The sequence below is a fragment of the Aulostomus chinensis genome, chromosome 20, assembly GCF_037954235.1.
Source record: "Aulostomus chinensis isolate RoL2024-O1b breed Wild chromosome 20, RoL_Achi_v1.0, whole genome shotgun sequence".
In the NCBI taxonomy this organism is placed as follows: Eukaryota; Metazoa; Chordata; class Actinopteri; order Syngnathiformes; family Aulostomidae; genus Aulostomus; species Aulostomus chinensis.
In genome coordinates this window covers 14,425,851-14,442,278 of record NC_141339.1, presented here as the reverse complement: position 1 = coordinate 14,442,278, position 16,428 = coordinate 14,425,851, and positions in this window count along the sequence as shown.

Below are 16,428 nucleotides of genomic sequence, written 5' to 3'. Positions count from 1 at the left end.
TTATCTTATTTCAGTATTTATTTTGAAATCATTCATTACTCCTCTCATTTCACTTCCTGCCCGTCAAGTATTCCAGTATTCTCCTCGTGTGTTCGTCATCCCCCGGTGTCATTTACATCCTTGCTCGTTTCTTGACCTCACCTCAGTCTAGCCCTTGTCGGCTTTGTCTGCATAAACAGCTACCTACCTGTGTCGCCGAACCTTTGCGAGTTCTGATCACGAACTTTTCCTGTCTCCTGAGTCGAGCTCATCCAGCCTTGTCAGGATTAATTTAATGGATATTTAAAATTCATGTTTTGGTGATTGGAAAGGTTGCTTAGCTAGATTAGGAAGCTTTGTTTGTTGCTCACTGCATACAGATTTTTTTTTTTTTAATTCACTGCTAGTGGACTCCAAAGGGTTGTTTCATTTTCAAGACTCCAGGCAAAACAAATAATTGTTAATGGTTATTATGATTGCCTCAGTTTATGATGCTTGAGAACAGTATTCAATTTAAGCTGATTACTGTTCATCACAGCAGAATAGGGGATTGATGGGTGAGGAGAAAATGAGAAATGGATGAAGTAAGTCGTTCGCTTTGACAAGCTCCCACTAAAAGCTGTCACTGCACCACTGTAGTGACTGGTGTCCGTTAAAACCATTTGTTGCTGTCAATATCTCAGTGGTTTTCTCCATCTTCCACGCTGCCGCTGCAATTGATCAGTGTCAGGAGGACAGATCTTGATGTGAGTGAGTGGGGGGTGGTGTAAAGACATTTTGCTTTAGGGAGAGTGATTGTGTGCCACAGGGAAAAGAGTAAAGGCGTGACGTTGCGCATGTAGGACGCCATCAAAATACTGTCTTCATGTATACTTTATCATGAACTGGAACACAAAGCCTTAAGCTGTGATTCATCATTCTCCGCACAGATGGATAGCACCTCACATTATTATCCTAAATCTGTGTACATGACTTCTCCAAAATTCGACTTATCGCAAAATACACCCTAAGTGATATAGAAGAGCTTGTTTTTGAGGCTAGTTGTAATACCAGCGAGTAAGATTTAGTGGCAGCTAGTGGTGAAGGTGAAGTGAATGTCCAATGCAAGCCAGTTCGCTAATATTTGGCCCTTTAGAGAAGGAAAATGAGATGTTTATCCTTGTTTTTCTGCCTTGTCCTGATTTCATTGTGCTTCTTCATGATGGGAAGTCCCATTTTGCTACTGTCAAACATGAGGGCGTGTAAATGAATGAAACGGCAGCAAAGCCTTCCAAAACTCCTCTAAATTACTGCCGAAAAGAATATTTTAGAAACCCTTTTATGAAAGGAGACTGCCGCTTCATTTCATGACGCCAGACCAATCAGTCTCCACGGATTCAAAAGTTAAGACCCAGGTAAAACAAATTTTGTTGGCCTCAAAATTCTTGACTACCACACCTTTTGAAATCAGCTGAAGATGTTTAAAGGTTTAGAGCGCTTCTTTTTTTAACGGTACTAATTGAAATTCCTGGATCATAATGGGTCCTCCAAAGACTTTGCCCAATTGTCCTGAAGCAAGACACTCACCCCCCAACTGTTCCTAATGCCGTCACCATCTGGGTATGAACAGGAGTGAATGTGTTACCAAACTGTCGGACATTTCTGACAGTTTCACAAGATTAAAGTTTATATTATTGATACATGGGATGGCCGTCGCAAGAAGGGACCATCCTTCTTTTTTTTTTCCAGTTTGAAGTTCTCATTTCTTTTTCACAGCTAGGCTTGCATTGTGTTTGTGTTTTTATTTTATTTTTTCGAAGCTCAAGGTGTGAGCTCTTTGTGTGTGAGGAAGAAAGATGCAGTGCTTTTTCCCCCTAAGTGTACAGCGCACTGAATCTGAGCCTGAGAAAGCCCACCGTAACGCCATTAAACTGTTGTTGCCGGTCACATTCCAAACGGTCTCTCACTTCATTCGATTCTGGTGGTGGATGGGCTCCCTTTAACAGTTTGACTAAACAATCGCTCATGCGTCAGTCTTCTCGCTTTTTTTACTTTGTCACTTTTTTTGGGGGGGGGGGGGCAACTCCATTCCGTATATCATATTAACTAATGCATCTTTTGGTTTTGCAGTAAACAGCAGCAATGACAGGTCACAAAGAAAATATATGATATGTAAATATATTTGTATTCTTATTTCTCATCTGGATGGCGCTAAATAAGACCTGACAGGTGTACATCACTTTGGGAAAGAAGCTCATTTGTAGATGTTTTCACCACGTAATTAAACCGGCTAGCCTTCAGAGAAAGAGAATAGAGATTGTGCGGCTATGCATGATAAATGCTTCCCTATTTTCAAAATCACTGATGCCAGATGCCGAAGCTGACAGCTCAGTTAACATGGTAATCATGAGATCAATGAGTGCTAAATGAGCCAGTGAAAGACAGGTTCATCATTTTAGCATGACTCCGCAGGGAACCCACTATCGCAGTGTTTTACTTTTTGAACTTTTTGTTTGTTGTGGAAAACTCTCCTGCGTGAAAATAAATCATGCAAATCAGAATTACATTTACATTTTTTTCCTATTTTGTATACTTTACCTACAGCACATCTCCCGTCGCTTGTGTTTGAGAAACAAATTGGTCCTTACGTCACTGTGCCTCAGCTCAAGACCTCCTGGTTTTAGAGTTTACTATTCAAAAAGGAGCAGAGGACAGTACACACACAGTAGGGTGACAGTCTGGATGTACAGTGTGAGATATCTGCACATTATCATGAATTGGAGGGTTTGTTCAGCACGCACGGTTAACAAAACCATGACCCTGGACACTGCTGTAAGTTATTATGCTGAGTTCAACACAAGAGAGAGAAAGAGAGAGAGAGAGAGAGGTTACATTCATAAGCACACATACATACACCGATTCCTTATATGTCCATAATGGCAAAATACACTCAAAATAAAAAATGGCAGCCTTAGGAACAAATATATATGTTTTGACATTTTAGTGTGAAATATTTTTGTGTATTGCTCTGACTTTTGCAGTATATACGATTGATCTGAGAGTTCAGATCAGATTCGATTAGATAGTACTTTATTTATCCTGAAGGATGGCCAGCTGCTTACATTCACTCAAATATAAAAATAAAGCAGTTTTATCATCTCTCTCAGGTTTGGCACTCGCTAGTCTGTCACTATCTAACGCGACAGTGTTCTCACTGATCTATTCCATGTCCTCTTTTTTACCCTCAGAGTTGGCTGCAGAATGAAAATGATGTCCCAAAATCAGAAATCTCTGGCTTGAAATTCCAACCTCTGAAAAAAAAAAATTGAACACACAAAGCTGATCCAACATGGCCATCCTCTGACCTCATCTGATGTAGTTGTATACTTGATTTGTTCGTGTTCACAGAGACCCAGCTTGCCGATGGAGGAAGGACATAAACTTGAGGTGGGTCGGGAGGAGACAAGGCTCAACTCACTGGTCCTTCAGTACACTCACACTATTTGTAGACTCTCAACCAGAACAGATGGCATTTACTCCTGAGCAGTGAACAGATTGACCAGTACAGTACACACACACACACACACACACACACACACACACACACACACGCACACACACACACACACACACACACGCACACACACACACACACACACACACAGCCTCTGTAGACTAGTGTGGCTATTCACATCTGTCACATGGACAACTTCCAGGGCAAAAACAATATTTTTCAATACTCTCAGCTGGTCACAACCACTTAAAAATCTTCAACATGGCATTAATCGGCTACAAATACCTTGCTAACTACTATTTAGGGGAAACCTTTGAGGAGGCTAACCAGATAATGACTCACTCAACACATGAGAAAGAATATTTAGATTTCCCTCCAGACATCTTTTCACCTGATGTGTGTGGTTTTGTTTTCTTTTTCTCTTTCAACCAAAAAAAAACCCCAGAATGACTCACAAACAATTTGTAAGGGGTAATTTCCTGTGAGGCAACAACATCCTTCACTTGAATTAAAAAAAAAAGTCTTTCTGATGTACTTGTCTGTCTCGCTGGGTGTACGGGGGGGAGGAAATGTGCTGTACCATTAAAAGTTCATTCACTGTGTTTCTTCTGGGGTTTTTTTTTGTTTGTTGTTTTTTTCGGATGATGAATCTCAACATCATCAATAGGACAGCCTTGTGTGTGTGTAGGCGCGCGCGTGTGTGTGCATGTATGTGTGTGTGTGTGTGTGTGTGTGTGCACGTGCGTGCAGATGAGAAGACATATGGCTGCCAGTACCGCAGCCCACCAGGCTCATAAATCATCAGTGACAACCGATAATGAATGCAGACCTATCAGAGATGATTGGTTTGTCTAACTCTTATGTGAGCTATGTGAAGTGATGCTGGGATATATATATATATATATATATATATATATATATATATATATATATATATATATATATTTACATCAAACAAACAAACAAACAAACAAAAAGGGCTCTTGGGCCATCCAGGTATGAATATGTTCAGAGCATGGCAAAAAAAAAAACACCCCAAAAAACACAAGGAGACTCAAAACAAGTACAAACTGTAGTAAGAAACATACTTTTTTAAAGAAAAGTAGCAACTTTTTGAGAAATGTTTACCTTTGCCTCGTTCTCCTCTGTTTCTACAGACCAAGTTAAGCTAGTTAGCTTAGCACAGTGAAATGTAGGAAGAAAGGTCAGGTTAACGTTACCTCATCAAACACTGTCTTAGCAGCGCTAACAGAGCAAGCGTTGTGCATAAGTTGGTGATGATATAATTACAAATACCAAGATGTTTTGATTTAAGAGTCAGATACATAACCAACTCTACTGTCCTGACTGGACATAAGGATTTTGCGCAGCACGTCCAAAACAAAACATTTGTTGATGACTAGAAGAGCAATTACGATTATCAATTTTGGCCATTTTAATCAGGGATAAGTTCACCTCTGGAAAAAGCAAGATACTGAACCTTGAACCTTTTTAGATGATATTTGACTGAGGTATGCTGACATATCAAGCTAACTGGCAAACAGCTGGTCTCTGGGTCTATCTTCTCATCTTGGGAGTACAGAAAAAAAGTTTGTGTATTTCCCTCAAAGTTTCCTCTAATTAAAAGTACAGGTATGAGAGGTTACCCGGTGTACTGCTCAGTGCTTTTTGCTCACTCTTAACCTGGATTCTGCTCTTTCTAGCTTTGCCTTTAGGACTTTTCTTCATCAGCACATCTGGGCCCAACAGCAAAACAGATGGAAAGTAGATGAGGTCTTTCTTTAGTCTGGGGACTAAGGCAGGTGTTCAAAACTTACTTTAGGAATATATTACCCCCCCCAAAAGCATTAGTTATATAAGTCCATAGAGGCGTCAGTGTGTGGTTGGTAAGCCTGAGTTGCAATGCCTCGAGGCAAATTAGTCTTGCAAAAAGAGCAAATACACTATAAGTTGTTGTAACCGTTAAGAAAGCAGACATATTAAGGGAGAAGTCCTGATGAAGTTCATGTTGTAGTTAATGAGACACTTGAGAGTTTATCTTCACTGTAAAGTAACTTGCACAAAGACTTGGCAATAATGACTTTGCAACTGAAGTGCAAGAAGTTTTGTGCGGTTGGACTTCACTTATTTGTCATTATCTTCAGAGAGAAAGTTCCACCCCAGTCAATGTCAATCTTTCAACCTGAGCAGATGAGCTATCTTTCCTTGACGAATGCACACATACCTAAATTATACTGCGAGTCTGGGGTGACTGTGAAGCTGCCAAGTTGATGGGAGGGCAGAAGGGAGTTGTGGGTAATTTCATGTCACATTTCCAGCTGACTGATGTCTCTTTGGACAGATAATAGCCTACAGCGCACATTGACAAAAAAAAAAAAGGCAAAGTCATGGCGTGCCCTCAGTTAAAAATACTACACTTTCCCTCCTATTTCTTAAATAGTGCTCTATTCTGTGGCATATTTGGAGTTTTTGGATTAAATTTGTATAGAAAATGACTTGCTTTCGTACCGTTATTACGGTCTCATCGCCTCTATTACGAACACGCGTGTGAAGATAACCTAGAAAGTGTCCTCATCTTTACACTTGTTTCCAGCTCATTAAAAAAAGCTGAATGAAGTCCTCCGTCAACTTCTGCCAACTCTTCGTGTCACCTTGGAAAGACTTTAACTTACATCCATCAAGGAGGTTATGTTTCATCCGCATCTGTCGGTTCGTCAGTATGAAGAGTAGACTAAAAGAACAAGTCTGCCGGAGGGGTAGCACATGAGCCAAGGGGGGAAAAAACAACTTCTGATTTTAAGGCAGGTTTTAATAAAAAAAACAACAACAGCAACAACAGCTAATTCTCATGCATAAATTGGCTTAGGTGGCAGTATTTCTCTCTTTGTTTTGATCAATAAACATGCATGGTGTTGCACAGTTAGAGACATTTTGGGTGCTGCTCCTGCTTCTTGGTAAAAGTCCCATTTGGTGAATTGCCAAAATCTGGATGGTTCTTTCATTAAATAAAATCAAATGTAAAACACTATGTACATAAAAACCCGGGATGAGAGCCAGAGGTCAATTACAACTCCCACTTCTCTGCAATTTAATTAGGTCCCGCTCTGGGTCAAATTTAAATTAATTTCTATTAACGATTTGTCTGTTTTGGTAGAAATTTAAATTCACTGCACCTCTGACTGTCAACTAAAGCGCAGGTTTCCACACAAAGACAGGCCAAACGAGCACTTGATTTTAGACCTATTCTATGAGTCCCTTCAGTATTGCTGACTCGGCCAATGCAGGGAGAAGCTGCTATTCACAGACAATCACAGTCGTGGAGGACAGAGGTATGAGCTCACTGGGAGGAGCAGTGGTGTTACGGTCGAAGCCAGCCACAGAAAGACTGAAAAGTTAGAGCTAATTAAAAATAATGAGCTCCATCAGTCTCGCTATCAGCCATCTTGGCTGTAAATATCATGTGCCTCATCATAGTTTATTCCAAAATTTCAGTTAACTACCGAGATCAATCAGCCTCCAGGAAACCTTGTTTACTTCCCAGGCCAAAATTGGAGAGAGGTGTTGTTTTTGTGGTGGGGTGCACATATCATGCTATAAACAAAGAATTTGTCCTTGATGCTCTTTTAATTTACCCCCCCCCCCCCCCACTTGTGGTGGATATCAAATTCTAAAGCAATAAAATAACAAGCTTAAAGAGGAAACATATAATTGATGTCTTACATTTTTCATCATCAAACGGGTTTTATTTTACAGCATGGCATGCGGAAAATATCAGCTGTTTGCAAGAGAGAAAACTAAGTAGAAATATAGTGCAGTAACGGGCTTACGTGATATATTCCTGTCACGGTGACCTTGACGTTTGACTGCAAGAATATTTTCAGTGTAAATTTGACTCCCAGAGGATGTTTGTGCCATATTTAAAGAACAACCCTCAACGCGCTCCTGAGATATCTTAATCATGAGAACGGGACATATGCATAGACAACACGTAAACATAATGCCTCTTTGACCGCTAATATCTTTTTACTTCATCCTTGAATCCCAGTGGACATTTGTGCCAAATTTAAGGAAAACCTCTTTCTGGCATTTCTGAGATATTTTGTGAATTGGAATGTGCAGTGAGACAACTCATGAAAACGATGCCACTCTGACCTTTGACCGCTAAAACCTTTTCACTTTATCTCAGAGTCCCAGCGGATATTTGTGTCAAATTAGGGCAATTCCCCTCAAAGCGTTCCTGAGGTAAAGATGGCCAACAAGTAAACATAATGGCTATTTGACCGCCAAAAACTTTTTTTCAGTTCCTCCACAAGTCCCAGGGGGCATTGCTGCCAAATCTGAGGAACTTCCATGAAGGTGTTCCTGAGACATCTTGTTGATAAGAATGGGACATACGGACAGACAACCCATAAACATGATGGATTTTGACCACCAGAATCTTTTCAGTTCATCCTTGGGACATTGCTGCCAAATTAGAAGTTATTCCCAAGGCACTCTTGAGAGAAGGGGACATAGGGATGAACACATGATGCCTCTGCCCCATGGCTACTATCTCCAAGGTATATAAACCTACTTTATACTTTATTCCACTCATATTCTTTCCTTTGTACCTCGTCCATTCACTTAAAAAGCTTTCATTTTAATATCTATCATTACTGTATGTAAATAGTATCAAAAGGAAACAGGGTCATGTCCTCATAACCATCCATTCCTGCCTCGTCCTCCCATATATCATCATTATTTGCACTCGCCCATCCTCTGGCCCCCCTACTCTATTCTCTCTGATTCTTTCTTTTTAGTCCTTCTGCAAATTGCTCATGTAAAACAGCAGAGTGTGTAATCTAATCGACCTCCTGCTGAACAATGAATCCCGTTCTCTATTCTTCCATCCTGTATGCTTCCACCATCTTCACACACACACACACACACACACACACACACACACTTTGATTTAGCCAGTTCTCTTCTTGTTTCCCTCTCTCTTTCTCATTATACCAGTGCATTACAAGCTTTTTAAATACACAGATGATTTACGATGTGAATTTGCAAGAAGACAGTGAGAACACAAATGTACCGCATCCTGCATTGCCTACAAGAGATGACGACACTGCCTCATTGTTTTTGTGTCCGCTAATGATTTGGTTTGGCATCTTCGCCGGTAGAAATTTGGGTTTGTGCTTCAATGGGCACAATAAATGGTGCGTTGTTCAATCAAACATGGATATGGACCAACTCTTCCCTTAAAACCCCACCACCTTTCACACAGTTATTCATACATTCAAGTTCTTTGGCTTCAAAGTGGCCATGGCAGTCACACAATACAACTTCGCTAATAAAAATGGAAATGTTTCCCAATTGCTGGTTGGCGTGGAGGACAGGAGGCTGATTAAAGAGGGCAAAACGATTGGAGGATAATACCCTAGAAGCAATCCTTTCGACTTTCACAGTCAGAAACACTCTATCGTATCGTTTGACATCAAAATGAGCCTTACACTTGTGTCAGAAATGGCTCCAGAAAAATATTATCGCACAGCAAAAGTTGCTGAGCGAACACTAGATTTATGGCTGCATTTTATTTTTCTGGCTCGTGGAAAGCAGCCATATCATTTTGATACTCCCTGACAAGAAAACAGACGGTATTCATTTACGGCATGGTTGTCTTTTCTTTCCGTGGATTTAGCCTGCATGAAGGTTTTATAGGACACTATATTTTAAACTTTCGAGGCATAAAACTCAAATTTCCTCCCACTGTGCTTGTCTATCAATACTTCTTCCCCGATTTAATTTCAACAAAATAAAAATGTCCTCAGCCATATTTTTATGATCTGAAAAAATATTTCTCCGCAGCCAGTCAATGTGTGGACCCCGAGGAGTCATGTTCGCTGGGTTGAAACTTCTGTATATTAACTGATGCACATGTGCTGAGCTGACAGAGCGTCTGGCCATCTCCTCGGCTCTGATGTGAAGGATGGCTTCACTACTTCAGCGCTCCTGCTGCTCTGAAATGTCCGCCTGTGCAAAAATATTTCCTCCACTTCAACAACTGCCCCTCCACCGTCAGGGGGGATATGAGCAATATAGAGAGATAAGGTAGTGGAGGGAATCGAAGTGTTCATTTTTGCTTTCTACATTCATATTATAGCTGTGCGACTTTTACAAAATTAAGACTGTGTTTTTCAATAATTCCTTGAATGCAAGGCCATGCCGAAAGCAACTGCTTTAAAGTCGATGGTGCAACCCACACTTTCCTCATCACCACCCCCCTGCAATTCTTGATGCTCCCATCTGAGAGGGTTTTCATTTTCACCCCCCCCCCAACCATTCTTCAGCATGACCTCTTGCCTCATCTGAGAGGTTCCATCCTCCATCTACAGGCTCTAATCTCACACTCCTCCAGCAACTAGCCCCCGGGGGATTTCATTTTCTGAGTTACAATTTAGCCCAAGAAAAAAAAAAGCTATATCACAGTGATGGGGTCTAATAGCCTTACTTTGCTTCCATCTCTCGATAAAGAATAATAATAATCCCTCTTGATATATCTTAATTGGCCCATAGGAGGCAGCACTAGAGAGGTGTATTTTCGGGACAATGTCACATGCACGCAGCAATGAGATGCTGAAGTCTTCATCACCTGAGGCATGTAAACAACAGCTCCAGAGCTACAAGTTCTTATGTAATAATTACCAACGTCCTTGTGCTTCATTTAGTACAGTCCTGTGTGTCAGCACAGAAAATATCCTGTAGGCAACGCAGGAAGTTGAATGAAATTTCCTTAAATAGCTGCAGTTCAAAAGAAGAACAGAGAGCTGTTCTGGGTGCTGAAGGCAGTCATTAATAAGAACCGAACATTCTTGAGCATCCAGTAGAACAAAAAAACAAAACAAATCAAGACTAAGAACAATGCATGGTGGGTTATTAAGATATCACTGTTCAGTTTGGACATAATTCAACACAACAACAACAACAAAAATCTTACGCAGCAGTCTTGAAATAACTAGATTAAAGAGGAGTATCACACATTTGAAAGTCTCCAAATTTACCACAAACATACTTGAGGATTAACTAAAAAAAAAAGGGGGTCAAATTTCAGATACTCGGATATTCTAAAAGCAAGTCCTCTTTTCCTGAGAAACATGTTATTTAATGATATGTAAAAAAAAAAAAAGAAGAACTACAGTTTTACACTCAAAATGCGGTGATCAATCTATCAAATGTAATGCATCAACAGAAAACTGTTCATGTATGAACTCACACAAGCAAATCGCTCGGTACAGTCCACATCTTCTGTATCCAGTAGGTTAACCTTTACGTGATGTACATGCATGTGAACGTAGCATAGCAACCAGAGTGTTTCCTCTCTGAAATCTTTTGGAAGCCGGAACACAATATATGTTCAAAAAACAATAAATAGTAACAATTAGTGGGAACACATGCAACACTACTCTGAATAACAGTTAAAGGAGCAGTATTATTATTCTTTTTAAATTTGAAAATAGATCTCCATTCACTTCAGTTGTTTGGGAGATTATTGCAACTTATTTTCCTGTGAAACTCCAGCAGTACTTTGTGGACAAAAAAACAAACAAAACACCTGACTTTTCACCAGCAGGAGTAGATAATGACCGAATTTTCTTTTTTTTGGTGCGCTATCCCTTTTACTGCCGCCCACAGAGCTGTGTAGCGTTTCTTTTTGAACAGATGTCATCTCACCATCTTGTAATGAGGCGTTAAAATATTGTTGTCATTATTGTTACCATCCATCCATCCATCCATTGTCTTCCGCTTATTCCTGTTAAGGGTTGAGGGGGGGCTGGAGCCTATCCCAGCGTCTACGGGCGAGAGGCGGGGTTCACCCTGGACAGGTCACCAGTCCATCACAGGGCCAACACATAGAGACAGACAACCATTCACACTCACAGTCACACCTACGGTCAATTTAGAGTATCAATCAGCCTCGTCCCCTCTTGATGTCTTTGGACTGTGGGAGGAAGCTGGAGTACCAGAGAGAACCCACACAGGAACAGGGAGAACATGGAGACTCCACACAGAAAGATCCCGTGCTCAAACCCAGGCTTGAACCTGGAACCTTCTTGCTGTGAGGCGACAGTGTGAACCACTGCACCACCGTGCAGCCCATTATTGCTGCCATCATACATATTTCAAACCAATCATTCCAAGAACTTCTTTTGCTGCGTATCGATTCATTAATTAATACATTTTTCCATTATGTAATTTCTGCATATGATTCTCTTTACTTCTAATGAGTATGTGAGGCTTAATTTGAAAGACGTGATTCATGGATAAATCATGCTCGTCTTTGTTAAGTTTGTGGGGGAGTAAAAAGCAGAAACTCAATTAACAAGAACACAAACCTGAACTCATTCGAGGAAGTTAATAACTACGTAAAATGGGAAAGCACTGATGTTTAGTGACGAGATCAATAGTTTTACCCTTAAATCTGAAGAATGAATATTCCTGAATTGCAACTGAACTTCTGATTCTCCCTGCTGGAGCCAGATGGAGCAGACATTTAATCAATACAACGCTCTTGAAAGAGTGATTAGGGAGTGATAGTGCTTCGATAAAATAGAGACTAAGGTGATGCATGCATGTGAGATGGGCTTTCATCCATTTGCAAAAGTCCTTGAAAAGAGAGATCCACCAAAGAGTTCACCAGAGAAGTGCCACTGGGTTTCTATCATTGGTGGCACAGATAGATGTTAGAGCCTGATTGCTGGGAGACATGGAGACAAAGAGGAGAGGGGAGGAAATGAAGAGACGGCAGACAGAGAAGTGAGGGTTGATTTTGTAGGAGTGATTGGGCTTGGCCCTGGAGCTATAGGCCAATTTCAACTAAGTGAAAATACTGATGACTGACTGATGAGCAAATGTTCCAAAACAGAAACTAGAACGCAGGAGAGCAATATAAATTTAGGTAGCAAAGCCTGACAGAAAGTTAGAAACTCCTCTCCATAATATCTATAAGACACTCTATAAATCCCACTTAAACCGTTGGACGCAGTGGTGGTGATATTAAAATGGATTTAAGTGCTACGGCAATTTAACAGCCCTGAGGGAATTTTCTGCTTACTTTAAGTTAAAGTACTTATTTTACAAGTTTGATGCAGCTGATAAATTTAAGAATTCAATTTAAAGTTCTCCAGATCAGAGCTCTGCATCACAGATATGCTGCAGCTACTGTGTAACACCAGCAGGTCATCGTAACCTTCCTGTGTATCGTCTAGTCCTGCTTTTATTGAGTTACATCGAATGTTTGCGTCTTGCTTCCCTCAAATACCTTTTGATTTCTGTTTTCGAAAGGAGCAACATGAATAAAGTTAGCCAAATTTGTATTTAATGTGATTGTAGTTTTGTTTATTATCATCTATGGCTCTAAAGATGTGAGTTTTTGTGAGTATTTTTTCCCCCAAGATACGCTGATTGTTTTATTTTTTCATCTATGAATTCATCTTTGAATAAATATTGCGTGAAGCGGTGCAGTTGTTGCCACTGTACTATCCAGTCCATGATGTAGCAGGATAAGCATTTTTGATGGGTGATTTTCTTTACATTGTACATTAATAACAGTTTCATTGTGAAAAACTCAAAGACCGCCTCAAACAAGTGAGCGCAGTGAATATAACATTAAATAATCTGATTCACTTGAATTTTTGGTTAGTTAATGTTTAGTTATATATTGATCAAGCTTTATATAACCATAATTAACTATTTATTAATATGACACTTCATGTAAAATGGGAACAAAGCCCCTAACTTAACTCAAACCTCCCCATTTGTCCATCCATCTTTGTTGTAACCCATAAGGTTTAAATGTACACCAAAAAATGAATGATTAGTTAACTGTTCACTAAGGGTTAATTAAGCATTAATAAACATTAACAAACCATTATAATACCCTGAATGTGAAGTCACAGATTCTTTTTTTTCTCTGTGAATATAAAACCAAACCAAGAGTAAAAAGAAATATTCTTAGCAACTCATTGAGTAAATTTGAAAATCCTTCCTCCTGAAAGGGTAGCCATTATCTTGAAAACTGAGGCAAATCATTCCACCCACTGTTACCACAGGAGACAAGATTCCAGCAAATAGCAAGTTAATGTCATTTATTAGAAAGCGGTTCGATTACATCCTCTCAAGGGGTGATCTTGCGCTTGTGTAGTGATTACATTTTTTTTCCCCGAGTAATTTGATATGAAACTTGATATGATGAGACCAGAGTGCACACGGCATTATAAAATCCCTGTAAGCTTCATCAGCAACAATTGCAGCTTTGGTTTTCCTTCATTCTCGCCACGATTTTATTGTAATTTCCATTGGTGTCACTCCAGTTTGGCCTTCTGAGGGCGATGGCTTAGGCTCGCTATGATTTCATCAGGCTTTAATATCAGTCTGAGCATTGTTTTCACTGACAAGAGAGCAATGGAAGGATACTGACTGTGCGGAAGAGAGAGGCAACTGTCCCATTTGCAACCCTCATACCCAGTTCCCACAACTGAATACACACTAACTGAATTTTGCAAATTCCCCAACTGAATTTAAGAGAGAACGTGCGTTTGTGTGTGAAGAAGGGATATTTCTAGAAGGTTTTTGAGATGTTTATATAATTATCTGATGATCAAAAGAGTAACGCACTTTCAGCAGTATTTTCTTAAAGGATTTACCACAATGTGGATAGCGATGCTAACAATGAAGTTGCTGCACATCCAATCGCCTGCAGTTTTGAAAGCGTGCTCACGTCTGATGCTGTTGTTGTCTTGTGATGAGGGCGTCTAAGGGCTACAGCTCTAGAGTAACCCTGGAGACCTGATTAAAAAAACATGAAGGTTAAACTTTGAAACTGAAGAAGTGTTTGGCTCAGACGATGAGACAAATTAGCATCGTGATCTCTGATGGAGGAGAGCTATCAGAGCAAACACGAGCAGGAATAGTCGAACGGCCTGCTTGATAATGTGTTCATTAGGTGATAAATGACCTGGAATCTGGTTCTTTGACTTCTCTGATTTGTGACGCTGACAAGAATCAAACCAAGGAAATTGACTTTAATGAAATATTTGAAGTGATTCAGTGGAATCGTTCCTCTCTGCTTACACAACTCCAGAGGTTCAGAGGTCGCCTAAGATACACCAGCACGTAACGCAGTTAACTGTGTTAATACAGCAGGCAGTCAGCCAGGAATCCAACTTAATCTAGCATATCACTAAATCAATCAGTCTCATAAATTAACATTATAAAACACATGGCCCACAATTTCAGAAATCGCTAAAGAGAAGCAGCAGCAGCAGCAGCAGGTCTCTGATTTGTTGCAGAGGTCAGCTTGAAGTATGTTAAAGTTATTACTGTGAAGACTTTGGAGCGGTCTTTAGCCCAATTTCCTCGAAAACTAGCATGAGGTTTAGTATTCTTTGCAATCTCAACATATACAGTACCATGGCTTCAGGTAACTGAAACCATTAAATGAAGGCAAACATGATTCGATTCTGTAATACTCCTCATTCAGGCTGCCTAAGTCCCCAAACAACCACATACAGTTTCACAAACAGGGACTATATTTGTTAGCGGTCACCAGACACGCATGTGGAGGCATGTTGTGCTTGTGTACCGTGAGCTTGTGATCAGATCAGGATGTCTGAACAGGGCCACTGTTCAGACTCAGACTCCGGTCTTTTTTGTTTCCTGTTTAATAGTCCCACGTATCACGCAACAGTTTTTATGACTTTTGCGATATCACAGTGACCTTTGACCCCAACAATCTTTTCAGTTGGTCCTTGACTCCAAGGAGATGCCTGTGCCAAATTCGAAGGTATTTCCTCAATCGTGAGCAATTGCATTCACGTGATCTGACCTTGAGATAACATGTTAGCAAAAAATGAGACGCAACTACAAACAGCCTGACAAGGTAAGCCTGTGGTCCGCAGCTGCAAACCTGTGACACTAGGAACATTGCAGACAAATTAAACAGCTCACAGCATATTACTACTTTATTGCAATGGTTTGTTTTGCTTTGTTTTGAATGAAAATGATAAATAGGAACTGACTCGGGTCCACACCACTGTTATATAAGGATATATTGTAGATACACTGCAGTTGTCCTTTCTTTCCCTCGATGCTGCCTGAAGCATTTCAATACTCTCTCCATGGTCTACCAACTCTATTGTAGCCCGCTTCTGCTGCTGGAGCAGTGGTATTTTGGGTATCTGGGTAGTCTTTGGAGCTTGTAATTGTCTGTGTGTTTGTGTGTGTGTGTGTGTGTGTGTGTGTGTGCAAATCATAATTACGCCTTGCATAAATTGTGTATGTAAAATAAAAACCACAGCTTTGAATAATTAAGTTACCTCTCTATACTTGGTTGCATCACTAATTAAGCTTGTTCCCCATACAATCAGAGAGGCACAACTGTAAATTAATGTAAATGAATCATTTGGGTTGCTTAAATAACACTGATAGCCATTTTATACCCAAGAATCTAGTCGAATCAATCAACTAAGTGGCTGTCACCAAACAACTTATAAACAGACCTTTGCAACATGCATAGTCTGTATAATCATACCGCGAGTGCAGGTGACTCCACAGAGTAAGCATATTAAAAATGAATTCCATCACCAGCGCTTTTGTGTAATTAAACTTAACAAGCAGAAAATAAATAAAGAAGTATGCTATATTGGAATACAATTCAAAGACTTAATTTCACGCAAAATTATAGACAGGAGAGAAGGGGGAATTGTTTTTGTGGTGACAGCATTAAACGCTTACTGTGAGCCTGAAGCTCATTAATCTGACCGAAATTTAAAAGTGGAATATGTTTAGGGAATGCGTGATATTCATCATAGTAATTTATAATAAGAATGAATAATAGTAAGTGTTTTTAAACCAGGAGAATTAGCAGAGGAGTACATCCTTGCTAGAAAACGTCACCTTATATGTTGCTTTTCACCATG